The sequence below is a fragment of the Saimiri boliviensis genome, chromosome 10, assembly GCF_048565385.1.
Source record: "Saimiri boliviensis isolate mSaiBol1 chromosome 10, mSaiBol1.pri, whole genome shotgun sequence".
Taxonomy (NCBI): Eukaryota; Metazoa; Chordata; class Mammalia; order Primates; family Cebidae; genus Saimiri; species Saimiri boliviensis.
The window spans coordinates 99,282,094-99,301,285 of NC_133458.1; the positions used below are offsets into that span (position 1 = coordinate 99,282,094).

General features: G+C 45.7%; 1 non-coding gene and 1 pseudogene across 1 annotated transcript; one reads left to right on the plus strand and one right to left on the minus strand.

The window, feature by feature from the left end:
• The first annotated feature begins 5,972 nt into the window (after positions 1 to 5,972).
• Positions 5,973 to 6,080, plus strand: LOC141580185 (U6 spliceosomal RNA). Its single transcript, XR_012512272.1, has one exon. It is a non-coding gene; the product is annotated as a U6 spliceosomal RNA (small nuclear RNA).
• Positions 6,081 to 15,580: 9,500 nt separating this feature from the next.
• Positions 15,581 to 18,479, minus strand: LOC141579971 (Krueppel-like factor 4; annotated as a pseudogene).
• Positions 18,480 to 19,192: the final 713 nt, after the last annotated feature.

Genomic DNA, 19,192 nt, shown 5'->3' on the forward strand with positions numbered 1-19,192 from the left:
GGTGCCCGCGGCTCCATCCTCGGGCTCGCGGGGCTGCTGTCCATCCGCACGAACTGCGTGTCGTCCACGTAGCCGATTTCGAGGTACTTGGACTCCCCGCGGCTGGTCCGGGACGCGGCGGTGCGGAAACACCTCACGGAGCGGGAGCCTGGGGTCGAGGAGGGGCTGAGACCCGCCCGACCCTCCTCCCGCGCGGCTCCCGGGTCCTGCGCCCCCGCCGGCAGGCCCCTGGCTCCTGCCCGCAGAGGCCGTTTCCCTCCAGACCCCGCACTCACCCGCCCGTGTCTCGGTCCGGGTCCCGAGAGCAGCAGGAGGAGGGTTCGGGCGCCATGGACCCATCCTCGGCGTCTGGGAGAACCTGAGTCCGGGGGTGACTGGGGACTTCAGAACCGGGACCGGAGACTCAGATCGCCCAATGGGAGTGGGAACTGGGGACGCGTCGAGAGTGTCCTGGAAGAAGGGGCAGACACGGGTGGGGAGAAGTGAGGCTCAGGGGAGTGGGGTTCGCCAACGCTGCGCCTCCCCGGTGCAGACGCGGCCTTCGGAGCCCAGACCCTGAGAGCCACACCCGGCACCTGGGACTCTGTTCCGATCCCTCTCCTCCTACACAGAGGCTCTTTGTCACACTGTCTGCCCGAGGCCTGGGCAAGGATCTGTCTGTGGAAACCAGGGAGCGACCCCCAGGCTGCGCGCAGCCCCTGCCCCTTCCCTTCTCGTCCTGGAATCCCCGTCCGGACTGGGGCCTCCCAGCCCGTGGCTCTCCCCTTCGACTCCTGTACAAAGAAACTCACCAGGATGACCTGATGCTGGAGAGTGAGCTCGCCCTGGGAGTGAAGGTGTAAAGAGGGGTTTTCTCTTCAAACCTGGTGAAGTCTTGTCTGAAGTCACCGGATAGAGATTCACATGGAGACGAGTTTCCTTTTAGTTTATTAATACAGCAGGTAGCACAATATTGGTAATCCCTGAATGATTAAGATTCCAATCAATAAAAGACCTGTGTGAAAACAGCATTGCAATTAAACTCTCAAAGCTTCTAAGTTTTACTTTCCCGGACTGGATCTGTGACTCTGGGTTGTTGCATGTAAAACAATCTTCATTCCCTAGCTGGCATTTCCCCCTGTGCGTCCAGAACATCTCCTGAATATAAAGAAGCAGGGTGCGTTCCCGTACATGGCAGGAGCCTGTAGTCACCACCTGAGCATTGCGAGTGCTCCGGGCAGTCCCACTGCTCTTCCCCGATGCTCCAGCGCTGCCTGCTTTCGTGAACGAGGCACATCTAAGCAGTGTGCATATTTTATTTGGACACTTGGTATCGTTGTAACTTTTTTTTTTTTTTAATCATGGGGAGGCCATTAGCTTTTAGGCATTCCCACAAGATGTGTTCAATACCGAATGCAGAGAACCCCGGCTGGGCTCTTGCACCGCTTTAGAATTCTTTCCTCTCCCTCTCCTCCCCTCCTGCTTCTCCAGTCCTTCTCTCTGCCCCTCTCATCCCTCACATCCTCCTCTCCCGTAGTCCCTGCCACCCTGTCACTCCTGAATTGTGGCACTAACACTGTCCCTCACTTCCTGCCCGTGTCTCTTCTCCCCACGGTGCTCGCCAGTCCTGCTAATGTGACTCAGGTCGTGTCATTTCTTCGCTTACCACGGTTGGATTTCGGTCTGCCATTTTGCTGTTTGTTTCCAATTTGTCTCAAATATTTTTGTTTCGTTTCCTCCTTTGCTACTTTCGTATATGTCAAGTAAACATTTTTTAGTTGATGGTTTTAATTATCCTGATGGCTTTTAGCTACATTTCTTTCCACTAATTTTTTATTGTTGTAAGAGTGAAAACCCTATTCCTTGACTTTTCACAGTGAAGTTCAGGTCATATTAAACTACGTCCAAGGAAATAAAGGACATTGGTAACAGCGTAGTTTTATTGAACCTACCATTACGCTATTATTCTTGTATGTATTATATCAATATGCATTATAAACTCAATGATACAGTGTAATACTTTCTGTTTTAGACAAGCAGCCATATGTCCTCAGGAAATTGAGTGAGTGTGTATGTGATACGTATATGTGCCTCATTTCTGTTTTTAATTCTTCCTTTCTCTGTATCTGGGTCAACATCTAGTATCATTTCCCTTCAGCCTGTCAAATTTCCTTTAAAATAATATGTAGTGCAAGCCCCCAAGTAAATGAATTTTATGGTTTTGATGATCTTTATTTTTGCCTTCTTCCTCCCTCTTTTTTTTTTTCTTATTAGGGCATTTACATGTAACAAAATTCACCAGTTTTAGTTGTGCTGTTTGGTGAATATCAGTAATTATTTATAGTGGTGAACCTACCGCACTACCCAGTAGAGAAACACTGAATGCAAAGAACCCCCTGCTAGGCTCCTCCTCTGCTTTAGTGTCCTTCCCCTGCTCCTTTTCCTCAGGCCCTGCTTCCCCAGCACTTCTCTCTGTCCTGTCACCCCTCAGACCCTCCTCTCCCCTCAATTCCCACCGCCCAGTCACCCCTGAACTGTGGCACTGTAGAGAACAGTTCCTTCCCCTAAAAACTTCTTTCATCCCCTTTCTATTTAGTCCTTGCCTCCCACCCTCACCCCTTCCCCTCACTCAGCCACCACTCTGCGTTCTGTCACTGCAATAGTGTAATTTATTATTTATTCAACATGTATTTTGATTTTATTTTCCTGGCAGCACAATAAGCCAGGACATGCTGAAACTAGAAATCACATCCACTTTCCAGTGATAGAAAGCCCAGTCCAGGGAGGTGAGAAGGAGACAGTCCTCATTAGCGCTGAGGATTCAGGGAGAACAAGATGGGTTGGGCAGGGAGGTTTCTACTTGGAACCTGGAGGTTGAGCAATGACATCCCCCTCCCCACCTGAAAGCCCATCCTGGGCGTCCACCTCCTGGGAGCAGGAGCAGCGCAGCAGCACCACCTGGTGGTCCACGCACTTCCTTTTGCAGATCATGCACAGCCCTTTCCTTCCTAGGCACCTGGGACTTCTTCAGTGGACACCAGCCTGTGTCAACTTTCCTGTAAAGCAAAAGAAGCGTGAGGTTGCTGGGGGAAGAATGGTGTCATCTCCACCTTTGGGGTGATCCATGTCACCGTGTTCAGGAGAAGAGCCCGGGCTTCCACCCCATGCAGAGAGGAGGCTCTGGCCATAAAGGCACCTGTGGAGAGGTGAGGACCCATTTTATCTACACTGATAGCCAAGAGCCTGCAGACCGCGGGGAAGGCTTCCCCTCAGCCCTGTCCTCGCAGGTTTTTCCAGGAGTCAAGGAGTAGCCCTGTGCATGGCCTCTGGTGATGTGCACTGCATGCACACTTAGAAGTGAGGTCACCCTGGCTGGGGGTCCCTGGGCTGCTGGTTGTTCTGGGTGCTCAGTGTCCAGAGAGCAGGATGAGGAAGAGGCTTTGTTCCAAACAGTAACTATACTCTCTGAATTATTTTTTTCAGTAGGCTTTGTGTCATAAAATATAGGACTCCAGAGGGGAAAAAAAACTGTCTAAAATTTGTGTAGTTTAATAACAAGTAAATGCCCATTAGCCACCAGGGATAGATGTTTGCAGGGCAAACCAAAAGCTCCATTTGCCCCAGCTCAGCAATAAACTCTTTCCTCCCCCAAATAAAAACACATCCTGACTTTTAGGGTCATCCTTTCTTGTTGTATTTTATATTTTTATAATCCCAAATTATAATTTAGTTTTACCTTTAGAACTATGCTTTTGTTCTCCTTTATTCTGTAGATTCTTTCTCAAAATACGTATTCTGTGGTAGAGTTTCCCACAGTGTGCGTTTTGCTGACTGCTCCCCAAGGTGTAGTTGGATATGTATTTCTGTGGTTTGTATTGCCTCGAAGTCGGTGACTGGCTCTGGAGGTTAGCTTAGTTCAGGCTTGATTTCCTTTTCACTTGCTCTTGTCTGCTGGTACTCTACTGCGTTCTTCCATCAAGAGGAAGAACCTAACATTAGCTTTTTTTTTTCTTTATTGTGTTGTTAATTGCCATTGCTGTTCAATGGCTAAATCTGTTAATTCCTTATGGGTTGCAAAACAGTTTTTATAGTCTCAGTATCTCATTCCTTCCTCATTTATTATCTGAATAATTTCTAAAGTAAGAGATTTACCCTATTCTACTGTTTGTTTATGACTAGAAACTTGTTCATTGAGAGACTAAGCCAAGCATCGACTCCCTTATGACCCAGCAATTGCACTCTTGGTCATAAACCAATAGAAATGCATGTATGTGTGTGCTAAAATATATGAAAGTATTCACAGCAGCACGATTTGTAAAATCTGGATATAACACAATCGTCTATCAACAGTAAAGGGACAGGAAGTGTAACCTATTTATAAAGTGCAGCATTTGACAGCCTTGAGAATGACTAGCCTATGACCACAGACAGAGATGATGAGCCCCAGGGGCGTGATGGTGACTGTGTAATGCCATTCAGCCAGAACCTGAAGAACAAATTTGTGTTAGAAATCAAGAGTGGCTCCTCTGGGGTGGGGGAGGGTGGTTTATGGCTGAGAAGGACCCAAAAGTGTTTCCCTGGGGCTGTGATTGCTGTGGTTGGATGTGGGTGTGGTTTGCTGGAGGACTCACTTTGTGAAAATCCGCTGCCCGCTTGAGGATTGTTCTCTTTTCTCCATGCATGTTGTCCTTCACTCAAATATACATTTCTGGTGTTTTGAAGCAATTCTATCTACAATAAGAAGAATTGCTCCTACTGCACATCCTTGCAAATGCTGCATTGAAAAAATCAGTGCAATTTTTCCAGGAAATAAGTACATATAAAGAGGAGAATTGACGACAAGAGCAGTCGGCTTGGGAGCTGACACCACAAAAGCTTTGGGAATGGATGTCGAGCTAGGAACCAGGAATCAAAATACAGAGAAGCCTATGGGAGGTGAAGGATGTGAAGTGATGCCCCAGGAGTGCATGAATGAATGAGTCATGGGCAGTGGCTCTGGGCTTGGCTGGCAAGTTATGAACTTGGGGAAAATAGAGTTAAAAAATTGGTATTTAGAGGAGAGAGGTACTCATAGACCTCTTACTACACACAGAATGTGTGAAGATAGTGGTTGTGTGTGGATGCTTACTGGAGGGTCTTTTGGGGATGGGGCTCTCTGTGATCAGGTTGGTGAGATGGCTTGACGGGTGATGCCACTCAGCCACACAGGGCTTGCTCATGGAGTCCCTGCACAAAGTGGCCATGGTGGCTGGGATGGACACTGCATGGGCACAGCAATCGCATCACCACCTTGGTGACAAGGCTGACCTGGCAGCTGCCACTGTTGAGGGCCCAGCCTGCCAAAAGCAGCTGTTACTTTGGATGGAGACAAAACAGGAAATGGTAATTCTGAATAAAATAGCATTATGACAGATAAATATGCCACTAATGATATAGTAGAGGTTTAAATAATTTTGAAATGATGAACAAGATTATACCAACGGGAAGAACTTACTATCAGCAAAGAAGTTAAAATGGTTTTAAAACTTTTTTTCCCTTCAGGCATATCCAGGCTGTTTTGAAAATAAGTTTTACCAAATCTTCAATGAAGTTTACTGAACTTATACATAATATCCAAGAGAATAAGGAAACATAGAGAGAGCTAGAAAACTCATTATTGTTTATGCACCAATAACACTGATTCTAAAGCCAGCTAGAGAATAGATAAGAGAAAAGCATGATAGGATAGGCACTTCTAAGCAATTAGACATAAAGATACTGAGAAAAACAGCAGTAGACGGTGTCCACCAATGAGCTATAAACAATTTAAAAATCCTGCCCAGGTTATGTATTCCAGGAATACAAGAATACTTTAACTTATCTGCAATGCATTTTACCACTTCATTAAAGAATAAAAGACAGAGACGGTCCCATTTCACCAGATGCAGATGAAATCCAACACTCCCTCTCACCTACATTTTTTCAGTTATCTCCACTTTTAAGAGCTTGTGATCATTTTTCACGTTGGCAGCATGCAGAATAAAACTGGAATGATACACAGAAGATCAGCATGGTCCCTACACAAGGGTGACATGAAAGTTCGTGAAGCAGTCCATATTTTTAAACTCTCAACAAACTAGGTATTGAAGGAACATACCTCAAAATAATAGTAGCCACCTATGACAAACCCACAACCGATATCATACTGAATGGGCGAAAGCTGGAAGCATTTCCCTTTAACATCAGCATAAGACAAGGATGGCCTCTCTCACTGCTCCTCTTCAACATGGTGTTGGAAGTTCTGGCAGGAGCAATCAGGTCAGAGAAAGGAAGGATATTCAGATAAAAAGAGAGGAAGTCAAATTGTCTTTGCAAATGACATGATTTTGTATCTAGAAATCCTGATTGTCTCAGCAGAAAGGCTTCTTAAGCTGATAAGCAACTTCAGTAAAGTCTCAGGATACAAAAATCAATGTGCAAAAGTCACAAACATTTATATACAACAACAATACAAAAGCGGTGAGTCAAATAATAAATAAACTCCTATTCACAATTGCTACAAACAGAATAAGAGGGCCGGGTGTGGTGGCTCATGCCGGTAATTCCAGCACTTTGGGATGCTGAAGCCGACAGATCACCTGAGATCTCATTTGAGACCAGCTTGGCTAACTTGGTGAAATCCAGTTTCTCCTAAAAATGCAAAAATTAGCTGGGCATGGTGGCATGCACCTGTAATCCTGGGTACTCAGGAGGCTGAGGCAGGTTAATCGATTGAACCTGGGAGGTTGCAGTGAGCTGAGATGGTGCCATTGCACTCCAGCTTGTGCAACAAGAGCAAAACGCCATGTCAAAACAAACAAACAGACAGACAGAATAAGATGCCTGGGAATACAGCTAACAAGGGAATTGAAGGACCTCTTCAAGGAGAATGACAAATCGCTGCTCGAGGAAATGGGAGAGGACACGAACAGATGGAAAAACACTCCATGCTCATGGATAGGAAGAATCAATATCGTGAAAATGGCCACACTGCCCAAAGTAATTTATAGATTCAATGCTGTTTTCATGAAACTGACATCTCTCACAGGATTAGAAGAAACTACTTTAAAATTCATATGGAACTAAAAAGAGAGCTTGTATAGCCAAGATGATCCTAAGCAAAGAGGACAAAGCTGGAGGCATCATGCTACTTGACTTCACATTGTACTACAAGGCCAGTAACCAAAACAGCAGGGTACTGGTACAAAAACAGACACATGGACAAATGGAACAGAACAGACAACTCAGAAATAAGACCACACATCTACAACTATGTGATCTTTGACCAACTTACCAAAACAAGCAACCGGGAAAAAATTTCTTATTTAATAAATGGTGCTGGGAGAACTGGCTAGCCATATGCAAAAAATTGAAACTGGACCCCTTCCTTACACCTTAGACAAAAATTAACTACGATGGATTAAAGACATAATTGTAAAACACAAAACTATAAAAACTCTAGAAGAAAATCTAGGCAATAGCATTCAGGACATAGGAAAAGTCAACAATTTCATGAAAGAAATGTCAAAAGCAATTGCAACAAAAGCCAAAATTAGCAAATGAGATCTAATTAAATAAAAGTGCTCCTGCACAGCAAAAGAAACTATTATCGGAGTGAACAGACAAGCTACAAAGTGAGAGAAAGGTTTTGCAATCTCTCCATCTGACAATGTCTAATGTCCAGAATTTTCAAGGAACACACAAGGACATGGTCCCTGCACAAGGGTGACATGCAAGTTCGTAAAGCAGTCCATATTTTTAAACTTCAAATTTTCAAGGAGGACACAAGGTTCTGTGTCCTCCAGGAAACCCAGGTTTCTGCTGGAGCTGCGAGGTGCAGGGACATCCTGAGAGAGAATGTGGAGGTTTTGCTGATCATGGACTGAGAATTCCAGGGGGTGCAGTGGGAAGATTTGTGGAGTTGGGGAGGGAGGATGATGTGGACAGAAGAGGAGTGTGCAGAGCCTCGTGGATTCAAGTGCAGAGTATGTGGGGGACCCAGCGTGACTGACACAAACAGGGAGAGGGCATGATAAGCTCAGTCGTGGTGGGCTTGAGGAAGACGATGGTGCTGAGGCTGTGGGAGACAGGGGAGGAGGAGAAGGGGTGGCTCTCACCTGGGCTCTGTCCATGGAAGTGAGGATGGTGGAGTGGTTGGGTCTCCGTGCTGTGTGGACCCTTCTTGACCACCTGATGACAGTTTGGAGTTCCTGACACAGCGGGCTTCTTAGAGGATTGATTCTTGACCCCAAGGAAAGGAAGTGAGCTCATTCTAGGTCTCAGGGCTACCCTGATGCCTTCTTCAGGGGGTGCCACTTCTGGGTCCCCCGTGGATCCCAGCACAGGAGCCCTCTTCTGCCCTGCTGAGGGAATCAAGGCCCAGGGGAGCTGTGCTCAGATTTCATAATGCCAATATATATCTCCGCACCTTGGAATATTATGTGGACGTGGAGGTGTTTTTCCCAAATAAAAGAAAACTAAGTAAATGGGACCCTAAAAAAAAAAAACACAACTGAGCAATGGAGAGTAGAAGAAAATTTTCCTACTTTTCAGTTTCCCTGAATGTTGGTCTCAAGGGGCTGGAGAGAGAAGTTGCAGGGAGAACAGAAACTCTGAGAGGGCTGGAGCTCCCAAGCGCTGCTCACCTCCACAAGAAAGACATGCGGGAAACGGTTAAGGCAATTTCACATCACTTTGAAATTCTATAATATTAGGGAATTGTAGTAACTCTCTTCAGTGTAATAATAATACTGTTGTCGGAAACACGTTATTTTTTAAGAGATGACCACCAAAGTATTTAGAAATGAAGGTCATGCTGTTGGCAAGTGATTGCCTAATGTTTCAGCAAAAATCGTGGACATATAATTTATTACATACACAAAGGAAATAATTAGATCTATGGTGACAATTGTATTATTTCCAACTTTTGGACTCTGAAATTTTTTAAATAACTTGGAGAAAAAAATTAAAGCTAATACTACATAATCACATGAGAAATGTTCACAACGTCATGTTGAATGAAAATTAAACTTCAAGACTAGCTGAGGTGACTCATATCCAATCCCAGAGCTTTTAGAGGCTGAGCTGGGAGGACCACTTTAGGCCAGGTATTTGAAAGCAGCCTGGGCAACATGGCGAGACCCCATCTCTACAACACACTAAAAAATTAATGAGCCTGGTGGCAGGTGCCTGTGGTTCTGGCTACTTGGGAAGCTGAGTGGGGGGATTGCTTCAGCCTGGGAGTTCAAGGTTACAGAGAACTGTGATCATACCACTGCAATTTAGCCTCAGTGACACAGCAAGACCATGTTTCAAAAAAAAAAAAAAAAAAAAGTGAGAGAGAGAAGAAAAAAAAATAGATCAGGCCTTTCAAAGCATTCAAGAGCATGTGCATGAGAATGTCAGTTGTGTGTGGATGTGTCATTGTGTCGAGAGTGTCTGAGTAAGCATGTGTGTCAATATGTGTGACAACATCTTTTTGTCTGTGTGCAATGGTGTATGAGTCTATGTGTGCATTCATTCATTCATTTATTCACTCAACAAGTATATTTAAAGTAACAGTCACTGTTCGAGGCAGCTGTGAACAATCAAAATCACTGTCCTTGTCCTCATAAAGCATGTATGCTAGAGGACAGAAAGAGTATAAGCAATTAAAATAAATACAATCATAGCTGGGCACAAATGTATGTAATCCCAGCACTTTGGGAGGCTGAAGCCGGAGGACCACTTGAGGCCAGAAGTTTGAGAACAGTTTGGGAAACATATCAAGACTCCGTTTGTACCAAAAGTAAATACAAAACTAGCCGAGTGTGATGGCACACACCTGTAGTCCCAGCTACTTGGGAGGCTGAGGTGGGAGGATCACTTGAGCCCAGGAGTTTGAGGCTATGGTGAGCCAAGATTGCACCACCGCATTCCGGCCTGGGTAACAGCACAACCCTGTCTCTCAAAACAAATAAGTAAAGAATTCTTAAATGTTAGTAAAAGGGTTGCGAACAAAAACAAAGCAGGGTGGGGTGAGGGGGATGGGAGATGCCAAGTGGGCAGTGCAGAGACAGGCTCCGGTGGGCATGAGGAGAACGTGGGGCGGGGGGCGGGGAAGGGAGCCCTGTGGGCATGAGGAGAACGTGGGGCGGGGGGCGGGGAAGGGAGCCCTGGAGATGAGTTTCCGGGCAGGGGAGTGGCTGTGCAGAGGCTCTGAGGTATGGACACCTGGGGTGCTGGATAAACCGTGATGCCTGGGCGGGCCTCGGTCTGGCCCCACCGCACAGCCACACCTGGGTAAACTGGGCGGTCACTGGAGAGGGCCTTGCCCACGAGAGGGACTTTTCACCATGTTCTCCGCCCTCCCCACACCCCAGTTCCTCTGCCAGAAATGAGCGCGTGATCACGCCTCGGGCGCCCTTCCCGGGAAGAAGTTGCGCACGTGTCACTGCTGTCACAGGAAGCAGGGGCGCTGAAAAGGAAGAAGGAGCAGAAGAAAACGTTTCTTCTTTCCGGGTTTCTGGAGGGTGGGCCCGGAGGGCTGGAGAGGGGATGAGGAGACAGAAACCTCAGGGGCGGCTCCAGAACTTCCCTCTCCTCCCGCTGGTGGGGTCCCCGGCTGCCAGAGGCCGCTTCACCCCGCGGATGCCCAGCGCGGCTCCGGGTCTCTGCCTGACTCACCCCCGCTCCTCCCTCCGCTGCTCCGCAGAATCCGAGCGCGGCCCGCGGCCGTGCGGATGGGGGAGCTGCCGGGCAGAAACGGGGCGACACGGAGAGGAGCCGCTCGGTGCCAGGCGCGGCTGGGGGCGCCCAGGGGAAGGACCCGGCTTTGTGGCTGAGGCCAAGGCTGTGGCTGCCGGCTGGATGCTCTGTTTTCTCAGCCGCTCCGAGGACTCTCGCACAGGGCAGCACCGAGGCTGTTCTTCACGGACCACCCAGTCCAACCGCTTATCCATTGAGAACTGCGCACATAGGTCAGTTTTTGATACGAATTGCAGCAGGAAAAAACCTGGATGCACAGTTTGAAAATGATGAACGAATGACACCCTTGGAACAGCCCTGATGATCTGGGGTTCAGTGGAAAACTTCACGACGAAATAGAGAATTTAATCGAAATTCAGGCTATCGCTGTTTGTATGGAAAATGGCAACTTTAAAGAAGCAGAAGTCTTTGAAAGAATATTTGGTGGGCTGGGCGCGGTGGCTCACGCCTGTAATCCTAGCACTTTGGGAGGCCGAGGCGGGTGGATCACGAGGTCAAGAGATCGAGACCATCCTGGTCAACATGGTGAAACCCCGTCTCTACTAAAAATACAAAAAAAAAAAAAAAAAAAAAAAATTAGCTGGGCATGGTGGCACGTGCCTGTAATCCCAGCTACTCAGGAGGCTGAGGCAGGAGAATTGCCTGAACCCAGGAGGCGGAGGTTGTGGTGAGCCGAGATCGCGCCATTGCACTCCAGCCTGGGTAACAAGAGCGAAATTCCGTCTCAAAAAAAAAAAAAAAAAAAAAATTCGGTGATCCAAATTCTTATATGTCTTTAAAAAGGAAATTGCTTATGATAATCTCTCAGAAAGATACATTTCATTCCATGGAGTAAATGAAGAGTTATGTGAATTATGTGCTAAGTGAAAAATCATCCACCTTTCTAATGAAGGCAGCCGCAAAAGCATAGAAAGTAAAAGAGCAAGAACAATAACTTCTCAAGAGAAACCCAATGGTAATGATGCTGAAATGGAAACCGAAGCTAATTTGGATACAAGAAAAAGGTCTCACAAGAATCTTTGCTTATCTAAGTTGAAACATGGAACCCAACAACAAGACCTTAATAAGAAAGAAAGAAGAGTAGGAACTCTTCAAAGTGCAAGAAAGAAAAAAGAAAGCAGAAGAGCCAGTGAAAGTACCATACCTGTTTCAAAGGGTCAGCTGGTGACTCCTGAAAAGCACTGAGCTAGAAAAAGACAGATGTGGCTTTGGGAAGAAGACAAGAATTTGAGCTCTGGAGTGAGGAAATTTCGAGAGGGTAACATCTAAAGTACTGTTGCAGTATAAATTCAACAACCTGACAAATGTCATGTTAAAAGGCACAATGAAGAAACTAAAATGGATTTGCTCAGACAGTGAAGACTGATTGTGTTTGTAAAAGCTTGGTGAAAGGACAATTAAGTATTTTGGTTGCTACGTTTTGTTTGAAACTTGCATCATTGATGTATTTTAAAACTTTACATTGTTACAGTATTTTTCTGTGACCATCAATTAATATGAGGGTTTGTACTATAAGAGTTAAAGTATATGCTATCGTATTCTTTAAGAACTTTATTTTGATAAACTGTAAATTTGTTGAAGCCTGCTACATTAGCATTCCCACGCACAAATCCTGTTCCAATGAAAAAATTAAAAGCTGATATAAAAAAATTTAATTAACCTATTTTGTATCTGTAGGCTGACCTCAACCCTGTAACGTAACCCATTAAAATGAATTTGCTAGATGATTGAATAACAATAGTCCTTTGGTATGAGATAATGACTTGGTTTATGGCCTTAATATGCTACTTAATTACTTAAGACATGTATTAATAGAATGATAAATGTACAAAGTAACCTATAAGCATGACATTCTTTTGCTTTCAATGGTTTCATGTAAAGAAAAAAAAACTTGAACACAGTAATACCCAAGGACACAAGTGAACAATAGACACTGGGAAGGGAGGGTGGGAGTGAGAGCTGAAAACTGCCTACCGGGTGCTCTGCTCACTACCTGGGCAATGGATCATCTGTTCCTCACACCTCAGCAGTGCAGTGTACCCAGCTAACAAGCCTGCCATGTGCTCCCTGAATCTAAAATAAAAATAAATTTTATTATTACCCATGGAACAAAATCTGTACTATTAGCAAGAGTCGTTTTGCGTCTCACTTGGAAACAATTTGACTTTTGTTCCAGTGTTTAAACTTTGACAAAAATGGTTTTGAATAGATCTGTATAGCCTGATGCCATAAACATAATATAACCTGATGCCATAAATATAAGATTCTCTGATACATTCATTTAACATATCAATATCGGGCCAAAAATAATATTGTGTAAAGTTTAAATAGCTATTGACTATGAGCACCTTGACGTCTATGATAGGTAATAAACAAGGCCATACATACCTTACTAAGCAGTTTTGGTTTTTCACTAACATTGCATTTTTTAAAGATTTAAACTCACAGAATTATTGAGCATATTGACTTGTGTGCTTTATTTAGCAAGTGAGTAAAAATATTGGAATAATAAAGCATTTGCATAAAAATCAAATGGTAGTGTGTTGTAATCTGTATTTTACTTCCTATTAAGGTTTTATACGTTACTTTCCCATGGTTCCTGAATTTGTTATCTTATTATATACTATATATAATCAGAAACATGGATAATTTTTTAAAAGAAGAATCTGACAGCTGCGCGGCGACGCCCCCCTGTGGCCACAGGGTTAAGAACGGTGGCCCTTAGCTCCAACCTCACCTGCTCAGCCAAGACCTCCCTTGGGTCTCCCTGGGCTCCCGGCAGCAGGAAAGGCGTCTGAACACAAGAGGGCGCCCCTACCCCATGTCACGGTTGGGATCGGCCGCGTCTGTGTGGGTCTATTCATGGGCTTTTTATTCTATTCCATTGATTTAAGCCTATTTTATAACAATGTCGCACTGCTTTTTATTACTAGAGGTTTATAGTAAATCTTGAAATTACTCAATATGCATCCTCCAAATTCCTTCTTTTTAAAATTATTTCAGCTATTCGAACTTATTTATATTTTCATAGAAATGGTAGCTTCAGCTTGCCAATTTCTTTTAACATTTCCTTTAAAGCTCACTGGTGTCTTAATTGAAAATGCACTTAATTTAATAGCTCAGTCTTGGAGAACTAATAACACTGGATATTCCACTTCTTGAATACGCAATTTCTCTGTTAATTTTGATCTTCTTTACTTTCTGTCGGTAGTGCTTGTAGACTTTAGTGTAGAAATTATACACACTATTAAAAAATTGATGCCTGAACATGGTATTACTTTGCTAATTTTTATTTTGAGACAGAGCTTTGCTCTGGTTGCCCAGGTAGAATGCAATGACGTGATGTTGGCTCACTGCAACCTCTGCCTCCTGGGTTCAAAAGATCTCCTGCCTCAACCTCCCGAGTACATGGGATTGCAGGCTTCCACCACCATGCCCGACTAATTTTGTATTTTTAGTAGAGAGAGGATTTCGCCATGTTGGCCAGGCTGGTCTGGAACTCCTGACCTCAAGTGACCCACCCACCTTGGCCTCCCAAAATGCTGGGATTACAGGAGTGAGCCTCTGCACCCGGCCTGTTTTTTATTGTATTAATTGAGTTGTGTTATTTAATTTGCAGTTTATTTGAATCAAACACTTCCCCATAAACCAATCTGGAGTGACATATTTTTTTAAAATTTGTATTTGAATTTATTAACTTCTTGCACTGAATTTTTGGTCTTTGTTCAAGAGAAATAATTGTTCTTGGTTCTTTTTTCTTCTAATTTTGTTGTCTGCATTTTCTTTTTTTAATCTGAGTAATGTTGGCCTCATAAATCCAGTTGAAAAGAGTTGCCTCCTTTAATTTCTAAAAAGGTGTGTGTAAAATTGATGCTATTTTCAACTGGGTGTTTCATATAATTCATCAGCAAAGCCTTCTGGACCTTCTGTATTCTCTATGGGAAGGATTTCAATTACAAATTCAATTTCTACAATTTATATATGGCTGGTCACATTTTCTATTTCTTCTTAGATCAGTTTTCATGAATTTTCTCTCTCAAGGAAATTGTTCATTTGGATGTCAAGCTTATTGGCATAAAATTATTAATATTCCTTTTCTTGACCTGAAGGTCACAGTGGTCTGATGTTCTTTTATTCCTGTTATTGTTAATTTGTATCTTTTTGTCTTGATCAATCTAGTTAGGGTTTTATAAAATTTACTGATTATTTTCCCGTACAAGCAAGTTTAGGATTTGTTAATTTTATTTATCTTTCTAAGTAATTGACTTCAGTTTCATTATTATTTCCTTCCTCTGCATGTTCCTTTTCATTTCTTATGGCAGAAGCTAAGTTACTAATTTGACATCTTCTTCTTTTCTAATAAAGGTACTTAAAAATGTCATTTTTTTCTCTATTATTTCAGCTGCACCCCATAGATTCTGATTTATTTTACTTTAATATCCTTCAGTTTAGAGGATTTCCTAATTTCTCTTGTGATTTCTACTTTGACAAAATTGTTATTTAGAGTTTTGATGTTTAATTTCTAAATACTTGGTATTTTTACAATCATGTATCTTAGTCCATTTCGGCTGTTGTAACAGAATACCATAGTCTGTGTGGATTATAAACAAAAGAAATCTATTTCTCACAATTCCAGAGCCTGGGAAGTCCAAGGTCAAGACAACAGTGGAATGAGTGTGTGATTCAGGTGTTTCCAGATTCACAAATGGTGTCTTTTCTCAGTGTTCTTACATGGTGGAAGGGGCAAAGGACCTGAATGAAGTTCCTTTTATAAGAACAGTAACCTAATTAATAAGGGATCTGCCCTCATGACTTAATCACCTCTTAAAGGCTCCACCTCCAAACACCAGCACACTAGGGATTAGGTTTCAATATATGAACTTAGGGAACGACCAAAACATTCAGTCCACAGGATCACCTTATTGCTACCAATTTCTAATGCGTTTTCATATGGTCTGAAAATACGTCTTGTATGATTTCAATATTTTCAAATGTATTGTTTGATGGCCTGAGATATAGTTTCTCTTGGTAAACGTATAATTCACACTTGAGACAATATATATTTTTTCACTGATGTTCATATGTATTTATATACATAAAGTCTGTGTGGTTAATGTTTTTGTTTTTCTAGTTCTTTGTTGGAATTTTCTATAGTTTTAAAATTTATTGCTAAAGTTTTAACATATCTAATCATGCTCATAGAATTCTCCATTTCTCTCTGTAATTTTATCCATTTTTTTGTGAACTCTGACGTTAAGCTATTGGGCGGATTTCTGATTGCATGTCTTTTTGTTGGATTGATGCTTTTGTTATTGTGAAATGTCTCTCTCTCTCTTTTTTTAATCTCTGGTAATACATTTCATTTGAAAATCTCTTCTTTACTGGTAGTAATATAACCGGTAGCAATATAATGCTTTCAACCCCCTTAGGCTTACTGTTCACGTGACATTGCTTCTTCCGTCAATTTTCATTTAACTTAGACCTATGTGTGCAGGCGTTAGTCTGTTTTCACACTGCTAATGTTGTAACCAAGCGAGTTGTAAGGAAAGTGCCACACTCTGAGATAGAATCAGGAGTTCTTTGTTGCCAGTGACCAAGAGACAGCTAACGCTCAAAATTCTCTTGGCCCAGAAGAAGGGGCTTGATTCCTTTTTACACTTTGCTTAGAGAAAGGGGGTAATCACCCCTTTGCATTTTGTAAGTCCAGGAATATTCAAGTTGGATTTAGAATTGGAATGATAGAAGATCCAGTCACAGACGCCATCGATTCTTTGATTTTTGTCTTTTGGATTCCTCGTTTTTCCTGATTATCCACTCACAAGTTGACTCAGCTGGGAACCTGACCATGAATGTAGTGCTTTCTGGCTGGGCTCCGCCCCTCATCGGGAAGACCAGGTGAAAAGGTAAAGAAACAAACAAAAACCTGAATTCTCCCTTGGCAGTGTGGGTCATATCCACTGTCTGGGATTTAAAATGCCTCTTCATGTGCAAGGCGAGGTGGTCTGACCTCGAAAATGCTCGGTGGCGTTTCTGGCACCGGAATGGGCGTTGCCCAGTGTGTTTACCGTAGTGCCTGGTCAGTTCATCTGAGCAGACGAATTTCCATCCACAGCCATGGCAGTCACCGTGGTAAGGTTTCTCACCTGTGTGGGTTCGCAGGTGTGCCTTGGGATGGGAACTCTTTGTGTGGGTGGCCGTGCTTTTCTGGGACACGATCGTCTTCCCCTGTTTGGCCTGGGCTCCTCGGCAGGCAGGAACCCGGCGGCGGCTTGAGCTCTTGGTCATGGAGCGGCGGACTTGCGGCTGAGTCTGGTCCGGCAGGAAGGATGGGTAATCGGGCCCCGGGTGGGGACAGAAGCCGGGGAAGTGGCAGGGAGGGTGACAGTCCCTGCTGCTCAGCAGTTCCTCAGGTCCCAGGGGGACGTCGTGTGCAGCCCGCCGTGGCCATGGCTGGGAGGGGTCCAGCGCCTGAGTGGGTGCACGAGGAGACTCCTCCTGCTTGATCTTGGGGTACGGGCGCTGCGGGCCGCCGTTGTGGGGGCCGCCACCACCACCACCAGGTGGCTGCTGTCAGGGCCGTCTTCGCTGCCGCTGATGACAACTGGCTGTGTACTCGCTGCCCGGGGGCGCTGAGTGACGCCTTCAGCACGAACTTGCCAGTCACCCCAACAGCTGGCAGCTGCAGCTGCAGCGGTGGAGTGGACACCGGCTCCAACTGCGGCTGCAGCAGGTCCGCCGCAGAGCCGCCAGAGGGGCTCATGTTGTGGATGTCCTCCAGGTTGAAGGAAGCCGTCGGAGGGGGAGCAGACTTTCTGCCATAGAGGAGGCCTCCGCCCGTGGGGTCCCCACGCCTGGGTCGCCCCGCCGGCATCGGACAGCTGAAGCTGCAGGTGGAGGGTGCGCTGGCCGGGCCGCTGCTCGACGGGAACGACGAGGAAGACGCGGATGCGGACAAGGGCACAGTGGCGGCCACCGACCGCTGATGGACAGCGAATCGGAGAGGACAAGGGCACAGTGGCGGCCACCGACTGCTGACGGACAGCGAATCGGAGAGGACAAGGGCACAGTGGCGGCCACCGACTGCTGATGGACCGGAGAGGACAAGGGCACAGCGGCGGCCACCGACTGCTGACGGACAGCGGATCGGAGAGGACGAGGGCACAGCGGCGGCCACCGACTGCTGATGGACAGCGGATCGGAGAGGACAAGGGCACAGCGGCGGCCACCGACTGCTGACGGACAGCGAACCGGAGAGGACAAGGGCACAGTGGCGGCCTCCGACTGCTGATGGACAGCGAACCGGAGAGGACAAGGCCCAGGTCCAGGAGGCCGCTGAGCTCCTCGGTCTCTCTCCGGGGCAGGGGGGCCAGGTTGCTACCGCCGCAAGCTGCAGGGGCTCCGGCAGGTCTGTGGCCACGGTCGCCACCACTAGGTCCCGGCGTGGCCAGGAAGCATTGGGGGAAGTCCTGCATGTGGAAGAGCTCCTCCTGCCAGCGGCTAATCGGGTTATTTGGAGCACCTGCTTAACACAGTGTCCTCTCCCTTCCCGCCCGGCCAGACGCCAACGTGGAGAAAGGTGGGAGCAGCGCCTCGCTGACAGCCCTGTCAGACTCGCTAGGTGGCTGCCTCATTAATGTGAGGGCCCAGAAGGTCCTCGGGAGCCCGAAGCATCTGGGACACCTGAGCCCCAAAGTCAACGAAGAGAAGACTTAGAAACGAAGCCAAAACCCAAACCCCCAAGTTGCCTGACATCCTTCTTCTTTAGATTAAATATAAATTAGAGTCATCCTTTTTAAAAAGTTTCTTTGTTTACAAAGTTCATAGAAAAGTAGACAATCTTATAAAAATAGACAATCAGCAAGGCAAGAAAGTAGGCCCGGTGGCCGGGCTGCCCTGTCTTCCACTCACCAGCGTCCTCCACCACTATCATGGTCACCTGCGTTGCTGCCGTGGGCGCAGGGGCTGTGGCCAGGGCAGTGGGCAGGAGGTGCTACTCGGTGAGACTGCCACGGCGGAGAACTGGTGGGTGCTGCAGGGCACGGAGTCTGGGGAGCTGGAGTCTGGATGCACGGAGTCTGGGTGCGCAGAGGCCACAGGCGCGGGTCATGGGCCTGTGGGTGGGGAGGGGACCGGAGGGGCGGCGAGGTCACTCGGCGGCTCCTGGTGCCTCCGCTGCCTGCCACGGCCTCTGCTCCCCACGCGCCCGCTCCTTCTCTCTGGGAAACTTGGAAAAACTCTTAATATGTGCAGATTCCTTAGGCTTTCTTGATTCTTTCCGGGCCTTAACGTAGATTTAGAGAATTATAAATTCTTGCAACAGAAAATCTGCCTTAAAAAAGTCTTCCCCGGTGATCTTTAGGCAGCTCATCTACAGACAGGTTCTTAGACACCCTGGCAAGTTTCAATGTTGAAAATTGTTTCCTCTTCCCTCAAAGCAATGACAGGGCAG